The sequence below is a fragment of the Bombyx mori genome, chromosome 17 (assembly GCF_030269925.1).
Source record: "Bombyx mori chromosome 17, ASM3026992v2".
NCBI lineage: Eukaryota > Metazoa > Arthropoda > Insecta > Lepidoptera > Bombycidae > Bombyx > Bombyx mori.
Genome location: NC_085123.1, coordinates 402,088 through 415,088, shown reverse-complemented (window position 1 = coordinate 415,088; position 13,001 = coordinate 402,088). Strand labels below are relative to the sequence as shown.

The window sequence follows — 13,001 nt, the reverse complement described above, 5'->3', positions numbered from 1 at the left end:
GGTCATTAAAAGCTCTGGTGCAGCCACAGTCGTGTGCAGCGGTAGACAGACAACACCATTCTGGCCACATCTCTGCCTTGTATCTCTCGCATATCGGCTCTGATTACATTTGAAACTCTGTGGGCCAGCCGTGCGGGTACGCAATGTGCTCTCCTGTTAGAAATTGTGTAACTTATGAAATTAATCTCCACGAGGTTTCTTTTATAAAAGATAATATGATTCGTCAACCATGAAAGTCGTTCGCTTGCACATGTGCTAAGGAAAATGACACTTGACTTAAGATCATGTCGTAGTTCCAAAACCACGACATGATCTCATTACTCAAAATGTGTTATTTGATGATATTTTAAAATTCAATACAATATGCATTTCAGAATTATTCGTTGTTTTACTTCGTTATCTTTTAGTTAACGCTTTGCTGAACCCGACAAAAGTTTCCAAGCGAAATACAAATCAAACAATTCACGAACACATTAAAAATATTTTTCTTTTGTGTCAGTCAGTGTTGAACGCGATCTTTATTATTTGACGACCGGCTACTTAAAATGTAGGTCGTTGATTTGTATTATTCAAGTTGACAAAGGAGACTGAAACGATTACATACATTTTTGGGCCCGAATGTAACATGATGAAACTAATATGAATTAATAGATTCCGATTTATCAGTACCTTGCTGAAAATTATAAAAGTTTTCTCAATCGGAGAGCCGAGTTAATAAAGATTTAGTAAAAGTTAGGTTATGTTACAATCTCTTTAAAATAGCTGAATAATAACTTATTTACGCATAAGTAAATGTTTATTATATCAATTGGATAATCTTTTAAATGTCATATTATGAATGAATATCAATGATATATATCAGGTATGGAATATGGAATTGCTATCCCACAATTCACACAGCGATCCATAATTTCAACAGTATCCAATGCAACAATTTCAAGTCAAAAGTGTGAGCGATCTTCGGTGTCTAGTGTAGAAGCAATTGTCGTACAAGGCTGGCAGAGTTGGAATCCGTAATAATAAAGCAGTGATCGTTGAAAATATAAAAACAACCCGATAGATACGCACTCAAAATGCGTCGAAGATACAAAACGAGTAGAGCAGAAAAAACCAACAAGCGCCAAAAAATAATTGTATAATCTATGAACAAACGTCATGTCAGCTTACTGTCAAAGCTGTCATCAAACATACAATCGATTTTAATCGATTTGAAATCGATAATCATATTACTTTGCTAAGTAATAATAGACTTTTTCTTCATTTATGTATATAATCGCAAATAAATCCGGCGCTTACCGCACTTGTATACAACAAGTATAAATCGCTCATTTAATTACTTTGCATTAATTACCTAGTGTAATGTTTTTCTTTTTATAATCCTGTAATCGATTAATTAAATCGATCACACCGTTATACCGACAAAAACTAACTTTCTCATTTTTCTCCGGTCCCAGAAAGAGGATTGAGGTGATTTTTTATATTCTTATATAAAAAAATATGACAAATTTTTTAGACTACATTCCAAGTTATTACATTTTTGGCCCACGATTTTCCGTCTCCTTTATTCAGGTTTTTTTATAGCTTAGCTGGATGAACGATCTATCTGCTCACCTGGTAGAGAGTAGTCACTGCAGTCCATAAGCCACACCGCAACGTGGACGCCGACATCTTCCGTGAGATATGCCACCGATTTTTTTTTTATTGCTTAGATGGGTGGACGAGCTCACAGCCCATCTGGTGTTAAGTGGTTACTAGAGCCCATAGACATTTACAACGTAAATGCGCCACCCACCTTGAGATATAAGTTCTAAGGTCTCAGTATAGTTACAACGGCTGCCCCACCCTTCAAGCCGACACGCATTACTGCTTCACGGTAGAAATAGGCGGGGTGCTGGTACCTACCGGTGCGGACTCACAAGAGGTCCTACCACCAGTGATTACGCAAATTATAATTTTGCGGGTTTGATTTTTATTACACGATGTTATTCCTTCACCGTGGAAGTCAATCGTGAACATTTGTTAAGTACGTATTTCATCAAAAAAATGGTACTCGCCTGCGGGATTCGAACATCGGTGCATCGCTAGATAGGAATGCACCGGACGTCTTATCCTTTAGGCCACGACGACGTTAAGTGGGGACTGTATTGTAGATGACTGTCTCACCCTTTAAACAGGAATGCAAGATTGTTACGTGGCAAAAATTGGCCCCTGCAAATACGCCTCCTCTACTGATAAAACCTCAAAACCCCCAAAACAACGTCCTTTCATCTCGTAGTGATCTTGTTTCGTAACTTTATAATGAACACAAACTTAACATTCCGGCCGCAAAACATCTTACAACAACCAGAAGCCTATTTTGCATTATCCGTTGAACTCCACAAGAACCTCTAGTACCATTCACTGCTATTCACTTTGAGGTCAAGTTTCGAACTCTGGAAGTAACCGCTGACTCTCGACTGCCAAGCTCGGGGACCGTCCTTACAATTGTACGAAAGTATTTATGCTTTAAGAACTCGAGATGTATAATCCAAGTATCAATAATGAGTGATTTGATAACTTATTCATGGTTTTCAATTATTATGCTGTTTATTTATTTATTACACTTCATGTAAAATTTAAATTGGCGGACTTAATGCCTAAGGCATTCTCTACTAGTCAACCAAAGGTAGTGCAGAGTAAATAGTGGTAGGTGCAATGAAATTAATATTAAATTACAAATACATACACAAAATATAAATATATATGTATTTGTAATTTAATATAAATTTACACATACTAGTGGTCCCGCAGTAGTCGAAATTCGACTATAATTAATTGAAATCATAAGTTTGAACATTATTATGGTTATGTATCTCAAATATATTAAGTGTATAATCTATGGTTATGTAGTCAAAGACTATTATACTTCTATAATCACAGATTTTGCTAAGACTACACTATAGACAAATAATATTAAAGATAAACAATATTAACCTATTTTCAATTTGACCACAGACTTTAAGCATTAACTAAAGTTTGACAATAAACAAAGAGTATTATACATTTACGTGTGTGACAAATACATGGCAGTGTGAGTAATGTTTTCTTTATTGATTTAATGTATTTTTAATGCTATATTAAAAAAAAAGATCATTGTGCACTCCTTCTCTATATTCTCTATAAGTGTGGGAAATTTCAAACTCTTCCGTCCGCGCAATTTTCGTAAAAAGGAATACAAAGTTTTTGTTTCACGTATTAATATATAGATAAATTTATAGTATACACAATACATACACATACATACGTACATACATAGTGCTTGGTATTTAAATGTTATTTATTAAATATTGTATTAAAGTACAGAATGGTCGCAGTTATTATTTTTACAAACGTCAAAAATCAATCCTAATGCTATAAAATGAAGGTAATTCAGTGGGTTGTGTTTTCAGACACAAACTGTCATGTCATTGGTAGGAAGCTTCCGATTGTGAAATGAATGAACGAAATGAAATGAAATGAAACCGTAAATGATTTAATTAAAACATAGTGTATTCAGATAAAGGAGGAGGATGTATTCGGAAGAAAAATATCAAAACATTATTCTGTTTAAATAATACAAAAGTTAATTTTATATTTAAATATGGCCTAATCAAACAATTATGTCTAGTCTGAGCGCAGTCTTAAATATAGAAAACTTTAAAAGAAATATTATAGTAACTAAACAAAAATAAATACAAAGTAATCTTGAATATTTTAGTCAATGAACAAAGAACAACACTAGCCTGCATGAGCAGCATTATATTATAAGTCTAGTTCTAGACATCACCCTGTCCTTTACAACCTTAATTAATTCGTGTGCGCCGGTCTATCGGAGTAAGAGCTTATTGAGTGAGAGTATACAGAGAGAGACAAATAAATACGCATTTAGCATTTCTAGGCAAATACATTACCAAGCAGAGTGTTGTTTGTTGTGAGACATAGGCGTGGTCATGTTAGGGGTGTTAAAAATTTCATTTAAAACTTTGTTAATAAGCACGATACTAAACCATAGCGGTGATCAGTCATGTGTATAAACCCGTGAGGGCCAGAAAGATTGAAGTGGTTCCATGTCCGGCAATGTACGAATATTTTCCAAGTAGACACATCAAAGTAAACCTAAATCTTAACTGTCCAATCTAAAACCAAAATAAGCCAGATCTCATCGCATCCCCTACGTCTTAGAGTTAGAACAGTTCGAATCAACTACAGCTGGGCTTGTATACAAATAAACGATTTTGCAAATCAAATAGATGAGCCGCGTTAAACAAACATTAGGCCAGACTTGGCTCCAATATTTGTGCAGAGGGCCAGAGATGACGTCACATTCTCCTTTATTGCTCACGTATTGAACCTGTCCAATTTGTGATTCGTGAACATACAAGGGTAACTTCCAATAACTTTCCGTAATTAGGACGTTGTGTTTGATAGTATAGTTATATTGTCTTGAGTGGCCCATAGCTTTGCGACTAACATACAATAGTTATAAACTAACACCATCTGTTGATGGCATTGAATTTTTTTATTTTCGTTTGCTAACTCCGTATTTTTTTATAGCTTAAATGGTTGAACGTACAGCCCACAGGTGTTTTTAGTGAGCATACTACAAACGATCAGCTTTACTCATGCACTAACCCGTGAACCTAAGCAGTCTGCATTGCTAATCCAATCAAAAGTTGCCAAAATCACCAATGCTCAGAACTTTTTGCAGGGCCGTCTTTTCTCTGAATTGTATACTAAATAATTTGACCCATATCTAAACTCCGTTAAAAATAACAGAATGGAGATTTTTTTTTATAAAATAAAAGTGTCATAAAAATTTTATTCAAATAACTACAATGTCAGGCGTCAAAGCAAATGAGGTATTCAGCGGCCAAATGACCGAAGTCGGCCGGAAATAAAGTTCCGGGTCCGGGCGTCTTCCGGTCGCCATGTTGGATTGTCTAGTTCTTGAGCAGCAGCGCCTGCAGTCCTACCGGAAGGCAATCTCTGATTTCATTCTATGTTTGAAAATGGTGAATTTAAATGTCATTCTAGTTGGTGACGGTGGTGATGAAAAAAGTTGATTTTAAAATTTCGTAACCATTTTGCTTCCTTCATCGGAATTAGCCCAAAATTGTGTGTAAAAATTTTTGGATGACAATATATTCTAAAAACAAATGATTTTTTTTATTGCCCCTGTAGGCAGCACATGGCCCACCTGATGATGAGTGGTTACCGTCGCCCATGGACTTCAGCAATGCCAGGGGCAGAGCCAAGCCGCTGCCTACCGCTTATACTCTCCACAAGCCTCGTTTGAAGAAAGACATGTCATAGGCGGGTGGTACGTGGCAAAAAATACCTCTGGAAATGCAGTGTGGATGACCGCAGTGGCTCCAGGCTCCAGATGAACTCTACTCCGGTGGCGGGCGGTGCGGTAGTAAAAACGAGACGTTGGTATCATCTCGAACAATTCCTCAGAGCACTCCCCTTGAAACATACGGTACAAAACACAGAGGGAACCGAAGCCCCTCCGCAGACTCAGAGGTTCCCAGGAGGTATATGGAATTCTTTCATAAAAATCAGTCCATTGTTTATAGATTAGAGTTTGGTTTTTACTACATATGTAACTTTGTCATCATTATGCACAAGTACGACTAATTATGGAACACGGGTTCCGTTGCAGTAAGAATGTCTCCCAAAAGGCTCACAACATTACTGACGTGTCCGGAGTGAGCACTACACACGAACGCACGACTCAGTATTGGTTGAACGCACCCGACATGGGGGATTATGATCTAATAAATGAACCTTGTGGTTGCCGGATACTCAATATACCGCTAAGTTAACAGCAACTTTCAACGTTAGCATCAAAATAAATTTAAATAAATTTGAATTAAAAATAGTGTAAGAAAGAATGATTTTATTGTAAAAAAGCTTGGGGTGCTTTTCAGGATATTATCAAAATAACGCTTCTACTCATACCTATTCATAAAATATTTATAACTACTGATACCATGCACCTCACGCTTTTTTTTATAATAAAATCATTTTTTCTTATATTATTTTTAATTCAAATTTATGAAAATTTATTTTCTATTTTTAGGTGGATTTTCTATAAAATCGTATTTTGTTAGTTTTTTTAAACTATTATTTATTTTTCATTGGTTCAATGGTTCAATGGTTTTTTTTTCACTTTTTTCGAGTTAATTGGACGTTTTGAAGGGGGTCAAAATCATGTTTAAAGATTCAGTTACAAACATACATACGTCTGAAGCTAATAAAAGTGTATTTACAATATTGGTCCATTCGCGTCTAATCAGCGAGGTAAAAACTTGATAAGTGAGTGCCACACGAACTGAACGATCGCCAGCACGACGACGGCGTTGAGGTATGCCCAGCGATGCTGAACAGACACAGAAACAAAGGGACCTTAAACCAACTACATAAAAAGCATTGTCGCTTGCAATGAAAAATGGATTTTTTTTGACAATCCGAAGCGGTTATCATATTTCTTCTGTAGCCTTCTGTATACTGATTGTTTAACTGGTGGTAGGACTACTTGTGAGTCCGCGCGGGTAGGTACCACCACCCTGCCTATTTCTGCCGTGAAGCAGTAATGCGTTTCGGTTTGAAGGGTGGGGCAGCCGTTGTAACTATACTTGAGACCTTATATCTCAAAGTGGGTGGCGCATTTACGTTGTAGAGGTCTATGAGCTTCAGTAATAACTTAACACCAGATGGGCTGTGAGCTCGTCCACCCATCTATGCAATAAAAAAAAACTGAACAGCAATTTCGTAGGTAAAGACCTAATATTTTTTCTGTTATCTTTCTTCTTTAAAACTATAACATATTTTTTCTATTTTTAGAATCAAAGTTTAAAACGGCACTGTATTAAAATTAATGTTGGCTAAAATTATTATTATTTTTAAATTATGATTTTAGCAATTTTTCTATTTATTACAATGAAACCGCCGCCTCTACTAAACTCCGTAGCAAGGGATTCGTAGCTTCCGTCTAACGCTACGACCGTAGCAGTCGCGGGAACAACAGCTTTTTAAAATAATCTAAATTAACTGATAAATTGTTTTTGACGCTGGTGGACAATGGGACGTGAAAGCAGCCCCTCACATTGATACATGAGGTTATAGTCTCATTGAGATTCCAATAATGGCTTAATTAATTAACTGAAATTCGTGATCTGTTTGTAGCCCGCGCGAATGTACTGTGCTACGCTAATGCTGATATTTCGGGTAAAATTTTATTGGAAGTTCATAAATACATGCGAGGTATGTGTTAGCTTAATAAATTCGAAACTTCCCCGAACATTTGGGCGCCCGTAATTCACATATCGACACGCCATGATATCGGGTATATTATTTTAGGGCACGGTTGCCGCAAATTTGTTTTAAATATCTGACCACACTAATAAATCGTCTATTTTCGTTCCCTATTACCTTTAAAATAATTTAGTACGTTTGAATAACCCTTTACCACGATTCCAGGATGAGATTACACGGGTCGAGTCACTTTTGCGCTCGAATTAATCTATTTACATAAAACCTAACTCGGCAAACGAATGAGAAATGAGATGTAATAATAGCTTGTTTTTTTTTTGTGATGTATTCCTGTGTTGTTGAATGTTATTGACTTAAAATTCGGACGGACCAATTCAAGTTTATGCTTGAACATGTTACGTTACGTGTTCAATTGTTTATATTATATTTAAAATTTGTTATTATTATTATTATTTTTTGCTCAATTTTTTACAAACTCTATATAATTACGTGGCAGTATCAGATGCTTTACTAAATTAGATATATACACTTGACCAGTGCAGTGAACAGATAACGTAATAGGTCATATGTTAATGTTGCGTCTCTACATTATTTTACAGGCTCTATATGCTCTGTGCCATAGTTACGTGGCAATATTAGATGCTTTACTAAATTAGCTATATACACTTGACCAGTGCAGAGAACAGATAACGTAAAAGGTCATATATTGATGTTGCGTCTCTACATTGATCAGACACGACGCCACTGTGCCATGCGGGTCACATCAATTAACCAATGTTGAATATTCCACAAGCTGTTAATTCAATGAACATAATGTATTCAAAATTGAAGGTTGTAAATCATTCAAGGATTGGTATAGAGCCGACGCTGGCCTGTCTCATGTATTTTTGATTGGAGCACGCGCACCCCTGAATGATGTTACACCCTGTGGACAATTTAGTATTGGATTTCTTATTTATATTCAAATTGTCTCTTTATTCATTATACATCGTTAGTGGTGAGTAGCGGTGGGGTATGTCCTATGTCCCTGGCATTTGATGACGTTAATGAGCAGCTGTGACCACTCAGTGAAAGCTGGAACGTATGCGCAACTGACTTTAAAAGTAATTGTTGCTGTTAATATAATTTTGATACCTACCCTTTAACTTTTAACAAATAAATGTAATTTTTTTAAAAGCAGAAAAGAAAATTAGGTAAGTTTAATCTGGTATGTTACTCGAAGTAATGATGGTAATATTGATTGATATTTTATTCTTTAATCATTTAGATATAATCAGTTACTTCCCGCACGGATAGGTCCCTCATAGGTACCACTACTTCGATTCCGAATCTGTAATGCGTTTCGGTTTGAAGGGTGGTGCAGGCGTTATACTATACAATTGAGACAAAAGTTTCAACTCTCGTGGTGAGTGGCGGCATTCCGCAATTTTCATCTTTCGGTTCCTTGGGCTAATAGATTACGCTACGACTTTAACGCAAACCACAGAAAGAGTTCGTCAATCCTGTCAAGCAACCATCTAAGCAATAAAAAAAAGCTTTGTAAATAATTTATTTATTGCATTTTCTCGTACATTTTCATTTCATTAGCAGTTATAACAATGAATATTATATTATTAAAATATCACCCACGAGTACATATATTATGTTCTATTTTTATAAAGTTCTATTGGCACGGTCTTCGGATCGGTGTGTTCTCCGGAACTTCGTGGCTTGACATGTAGCGTTTCCTGTGATAGTACGCAAAAACTACTAAACATATCAGTGTTAATATTATAAAGAACACCAACATGAAGAGAAGATAAATCTGAAAGGAAAAAAATATAATTATATGTTTTTAAATTTCCCTTTATCGTCATCATCACTCCACTTTTGTCTGCTGCTAAGCATAGGCCTATTCGAATTTATTCACTGTCTCTCTAATTTTCCTTGATAGGAAAATTTGTTAAAAGAAGCTATTTAAGCGCTTATAATACGCTTTTATTAGCTTGCGGTAATAATTTGCAAATAAATAATCTAAGCGTTGAAAGAGAAAAACGAGCCAACAATGAATTTCACCTCTTTTGGTCTTATTTCATCCTTTTTATCTTAGATACTGGTCATACAATAATATATAGACTTGGCACGCGAGATAATCGCCATGTGATATGTACATTCAACTATCATTGTTCCGATAGTTGTGTCAGTGTACAGCTTGATAGCGAAAGCTCTTCAAGGCCACAACGTAAATGCGCCACCCATTCCGAGACAAGTTTTAAGGTCTCAAGTATGCTACAACGGCTGCCCCACCCTTCAAACCGAAACGCATTACTGCTTCACGGCAGAAATAGGCAGGGTGGTGGTACACACCCGCGCGGACTCACAAGAGGTCCTACTACCAGTAAGAAGTTGAATAAGTTTTGCTGCCCAGAGCAGCTACGTTTGACAAGGCACGAATCTTGCGGAGATTTCTCACTCTGGACCCCTAAGTATTAGCGGCTTGTATCATAAACATCACCACCAGCAATTATTTTTTTATGATAAGTACTTTTTAAAATTTCGTCTTCAATCCTGTTTTATATATGTATATACTTATATATAGTTGTTTACGTATCAACTCCTCTTTCGCGAAGTTGGGAAAGACGGAGGCAGCGCGGCGCGGGAGGGGGCGGCAAACCGGCGGACCGGCGAGCTCCGCAACGCGCGGAAGACACACAACCACCTTCACTTCTGAACGGGACTCAACAGCTACAAGACGCGCAATATTATTACATAATTATACAATATTACTTTCAAATTAAAATCAAAGAGAATTAACTAGTATTTATAATTTAACGGTAGACTTCACAAACCATCTAAGAAACAAAACACAAAGGAAATACAGTCTGAAAATTCACAAACAAGAACAATAGTAATTAATATGTGACAGCCCTGAGAGTTCATTGGCGATCCTGTTCTCCTTTTGATGACACCCGCGTCTGGTGACACGTATGAGGTCGATGTCATGTCCTTCATCAAGTTATTTTTGGCAACTGGACGTCCTGCCCTTGATACTGGTATTATATTATCATTAGAGGTTTTTTCTACTGCTTAAGTTGAACATTCTAATTGTAACTGTGTATAATATATTTTGGATACATTTATTAAAAACAATTAATTTATATGTATTTAGAAATCGGTTTCCTACTAAATAGAAAAGATGAAAACAAAAAAAACATTTTTTTGGTAGTAAACTTAACTAGATATTATAATAATAATTATAATATTTTTTTTATTGCTTCGATGGATGGACGAGCTCACAGCCCATCTGGTGTTAAGCGGTTACTGAAGCCCATAGACATCTACTAAAATAATGACTTAATGACGCTTTGATTTTAATTTTAGTTAGTCCCTTTCGTAGTTATATTGTGTCACTGCTAATGTTCTGATTACACACTACGTCTGAGACGCCGCGCGCGTGCGTTCAAAATAGAAACTAGTTTAAAATGAAGAGTTCAAGTTATGCTATTTGAAAGTAGTACAGAGCGTTTATTTGAGCACGGTATGAAGACGAATATAGCGTAAATATTGATCAGTAGGTTGCAAGGCCCAAAGTAAATTTGACCTTCTGTCGTGAAAAACAACAGATTCTTTTGAACTTCACTACATTTCGATTAATAGGACAGTTTTTTTCCCTTTTATTTTCCTAGCATCCAGAAGAGAATACGGCATTTAGTGTGCATCTGCTTAGTAGTTACTATCGCCCATGGACATCAGCAATGCCATAGAGGCACAGCCAAGTCGCTGCCTACCGCAACCGCTGCGTTCTTCTGCACAACACTGCACTGGTGGTAGGACGTCTTACGAGTCCGCATGGATAGGTACCCACCACCCTGCCTATTTTTGCCGTGAAGTAGTAATGCGTTTCGGTTTGAAGGGCGAGGTAGCCGTTACACTGTAAAAATTGAGGCCTTAGAACTATATCTCAAGGTAAGTGGCGGAATTTACGTTATAGATGTCTATGGGCTCCGGTAACCACTTTACACCAGGTGGGACGTGAGCTCGTCCAGCCATCTAAGCAATAAAAAAAACAAAACAATATTTAGTCAACTTCGTAATAGGGTTACACAGCGTTATAAAGCTATTTGGCAAGGAAACGGCCCGTAAAAACCGGACCCGTGTGAAATCCCTATTATTTTGAAGAAACTTATGACATCATCCCGTGAAAAACAAGAGAACGCGCATGCGCACTCCCTCGAAACTTTACAAATGTTAATCATGAGTGTGATAAGCTATCAATTCTAAATATATTTATTTGTGACGAGTGTCAAAGAATAAAGGTTAAACTGTTGAAAATTGTATATTTATAACAGTTATCTCGGGATTTTTTCCTTTTCTGGGCTATATTTTTATGAAAACATAAGTGTTCGGCTACAGATCTGAGGGCCTCCCTGCTTATTGTTCCTGAACTTGATGTGATATGTACTAATCCACAATTTTTTCTAAACCTTCTAATATTTATCTTAATATGATGTGTGAAATTTTATGTAGGGTTAATGAATGGTTCTAAAAGTAAAATTATGTTTTGTAAGTATCATATTTGTAACACACTAGCACTTTTTAGACAGACGGTCATAGAGTAATAGTGAGTAGTATAGAAGTATATTTTTTTCTTGTTCCTGCTGGTGACACTGATGAAATATTACATATTGCTATGATTAAATAAGCGGGTGCGCGAGATGTTATTTAAAAACAAAGAAACAAAATAAGCCAATTTAAAACGTGTTGCTATTTACATATATTTTTCTAAGCCAAATGTAGCAGTTTTCTCAGAAAATCGACTAAAGCTTAAATTGTCTGTAATTGACTTACTCCAAAATAAACGAACAGTTTTGAATACGCAGACATGGTGCCCATGGCGATTCCCATGAGTGACTGACGCGAGCACGGGAAAACGGGGCACTTTGCCAAGTTTACTTTATATAGCACCCCATAGGATCAGAAAATACTTTTACTATTGAATAAGATGGTTTTACAGCCCGAATATGGTCGGAACTGGACACCCGGGTGGGAGGGCTGGTGATGGTGACCAGCCGACTGACACTCTTGTATCATTACAAACTCACAGTCTGAAAGTTATATATATATATTTTTATTGCTTATATGGGTGGATGAGCTAACAGCCCACCTGGTGTTAAGTGGTTACTGGAGCCCATAGACATTTACAACGTAGACGCGCCACTAACCGTGAGATATAAGTTCTAAGGTCTCAGTATACTTACAACGGCAGCCCCACCCTTCAAACCGAAACGCATTACTGCTTCACGGCAGAAATAGGCAGGGCGGTGGTACCTACCCGCGCGGACTCACAAGATGTCTTACCACCAGTAAGTATATTTATTGCATTGGTAAGGAAACAACGAGTTCATATACCCCCGAACAGCGGAATCCACAGTCATTACAAAGTGAATGATGAAGTCCACCATGTGTCAGCGGTGTTCCTAACTCTGAATTATATTATTAGACCGAAAAAGATTATCACATCGCAGTACCACGAGCACTTGTAAAATTTTGTGGCAATTAAACGAAGTTATATCAAAATTTAGAAGTTGAAGGTTTGGAGAGGACACAAAGACTCAGTTCAGATATTGTCGTAGCAGTTATAAGATGTGGTCAAGATTGCGATAGACTATTACCATATATAAGATATTTAAACTGTTTTAAACTATTTAAATATTTACCCGCCCCAATTA

At 36.6% G+C, this 13,001-nt stretch overlaps 2 long non-coding RNA genes across 2 annotated transcripts; one reads left to right on the top strand and one right to left on the bottom strand.

The window, feature by feature from the left end:
• The first annotated feature begins 2,962 nt into the window (after positions 1 to 2,962).
• On the top strand, positions 2,963 to 3,728 carry LOC134200379 (uncharacterized). Its single transcript, XR_009975272.1, has 2 exons — positions 2,963 to 3,070; positions 3,429 to 3,728. It is a non-coding gene; the product is annotated as an uncharacterized LOC134200379 (long non-coding RNA).
• Positions 3,729 to 8,829: 5,101 nt separating this feature from the next.
• Positions 8,830 to 12,196, bottom strand: LOC134200404 (uncharacterized). Its single transcript, XR_009975304.1, has 2 exons — positions 12,121 to 12,196; positions 8,830 to 9,097 (listed from the first exon to the last, which is right to left on the bottom strand). It is a non-coding gene; the product is annotated as an uncharacterized LOC134200404 (long non-coding RNA).
• Between the last annotated feature and the right edge of the window lie 805 nt (positions 12,197 to 13,001).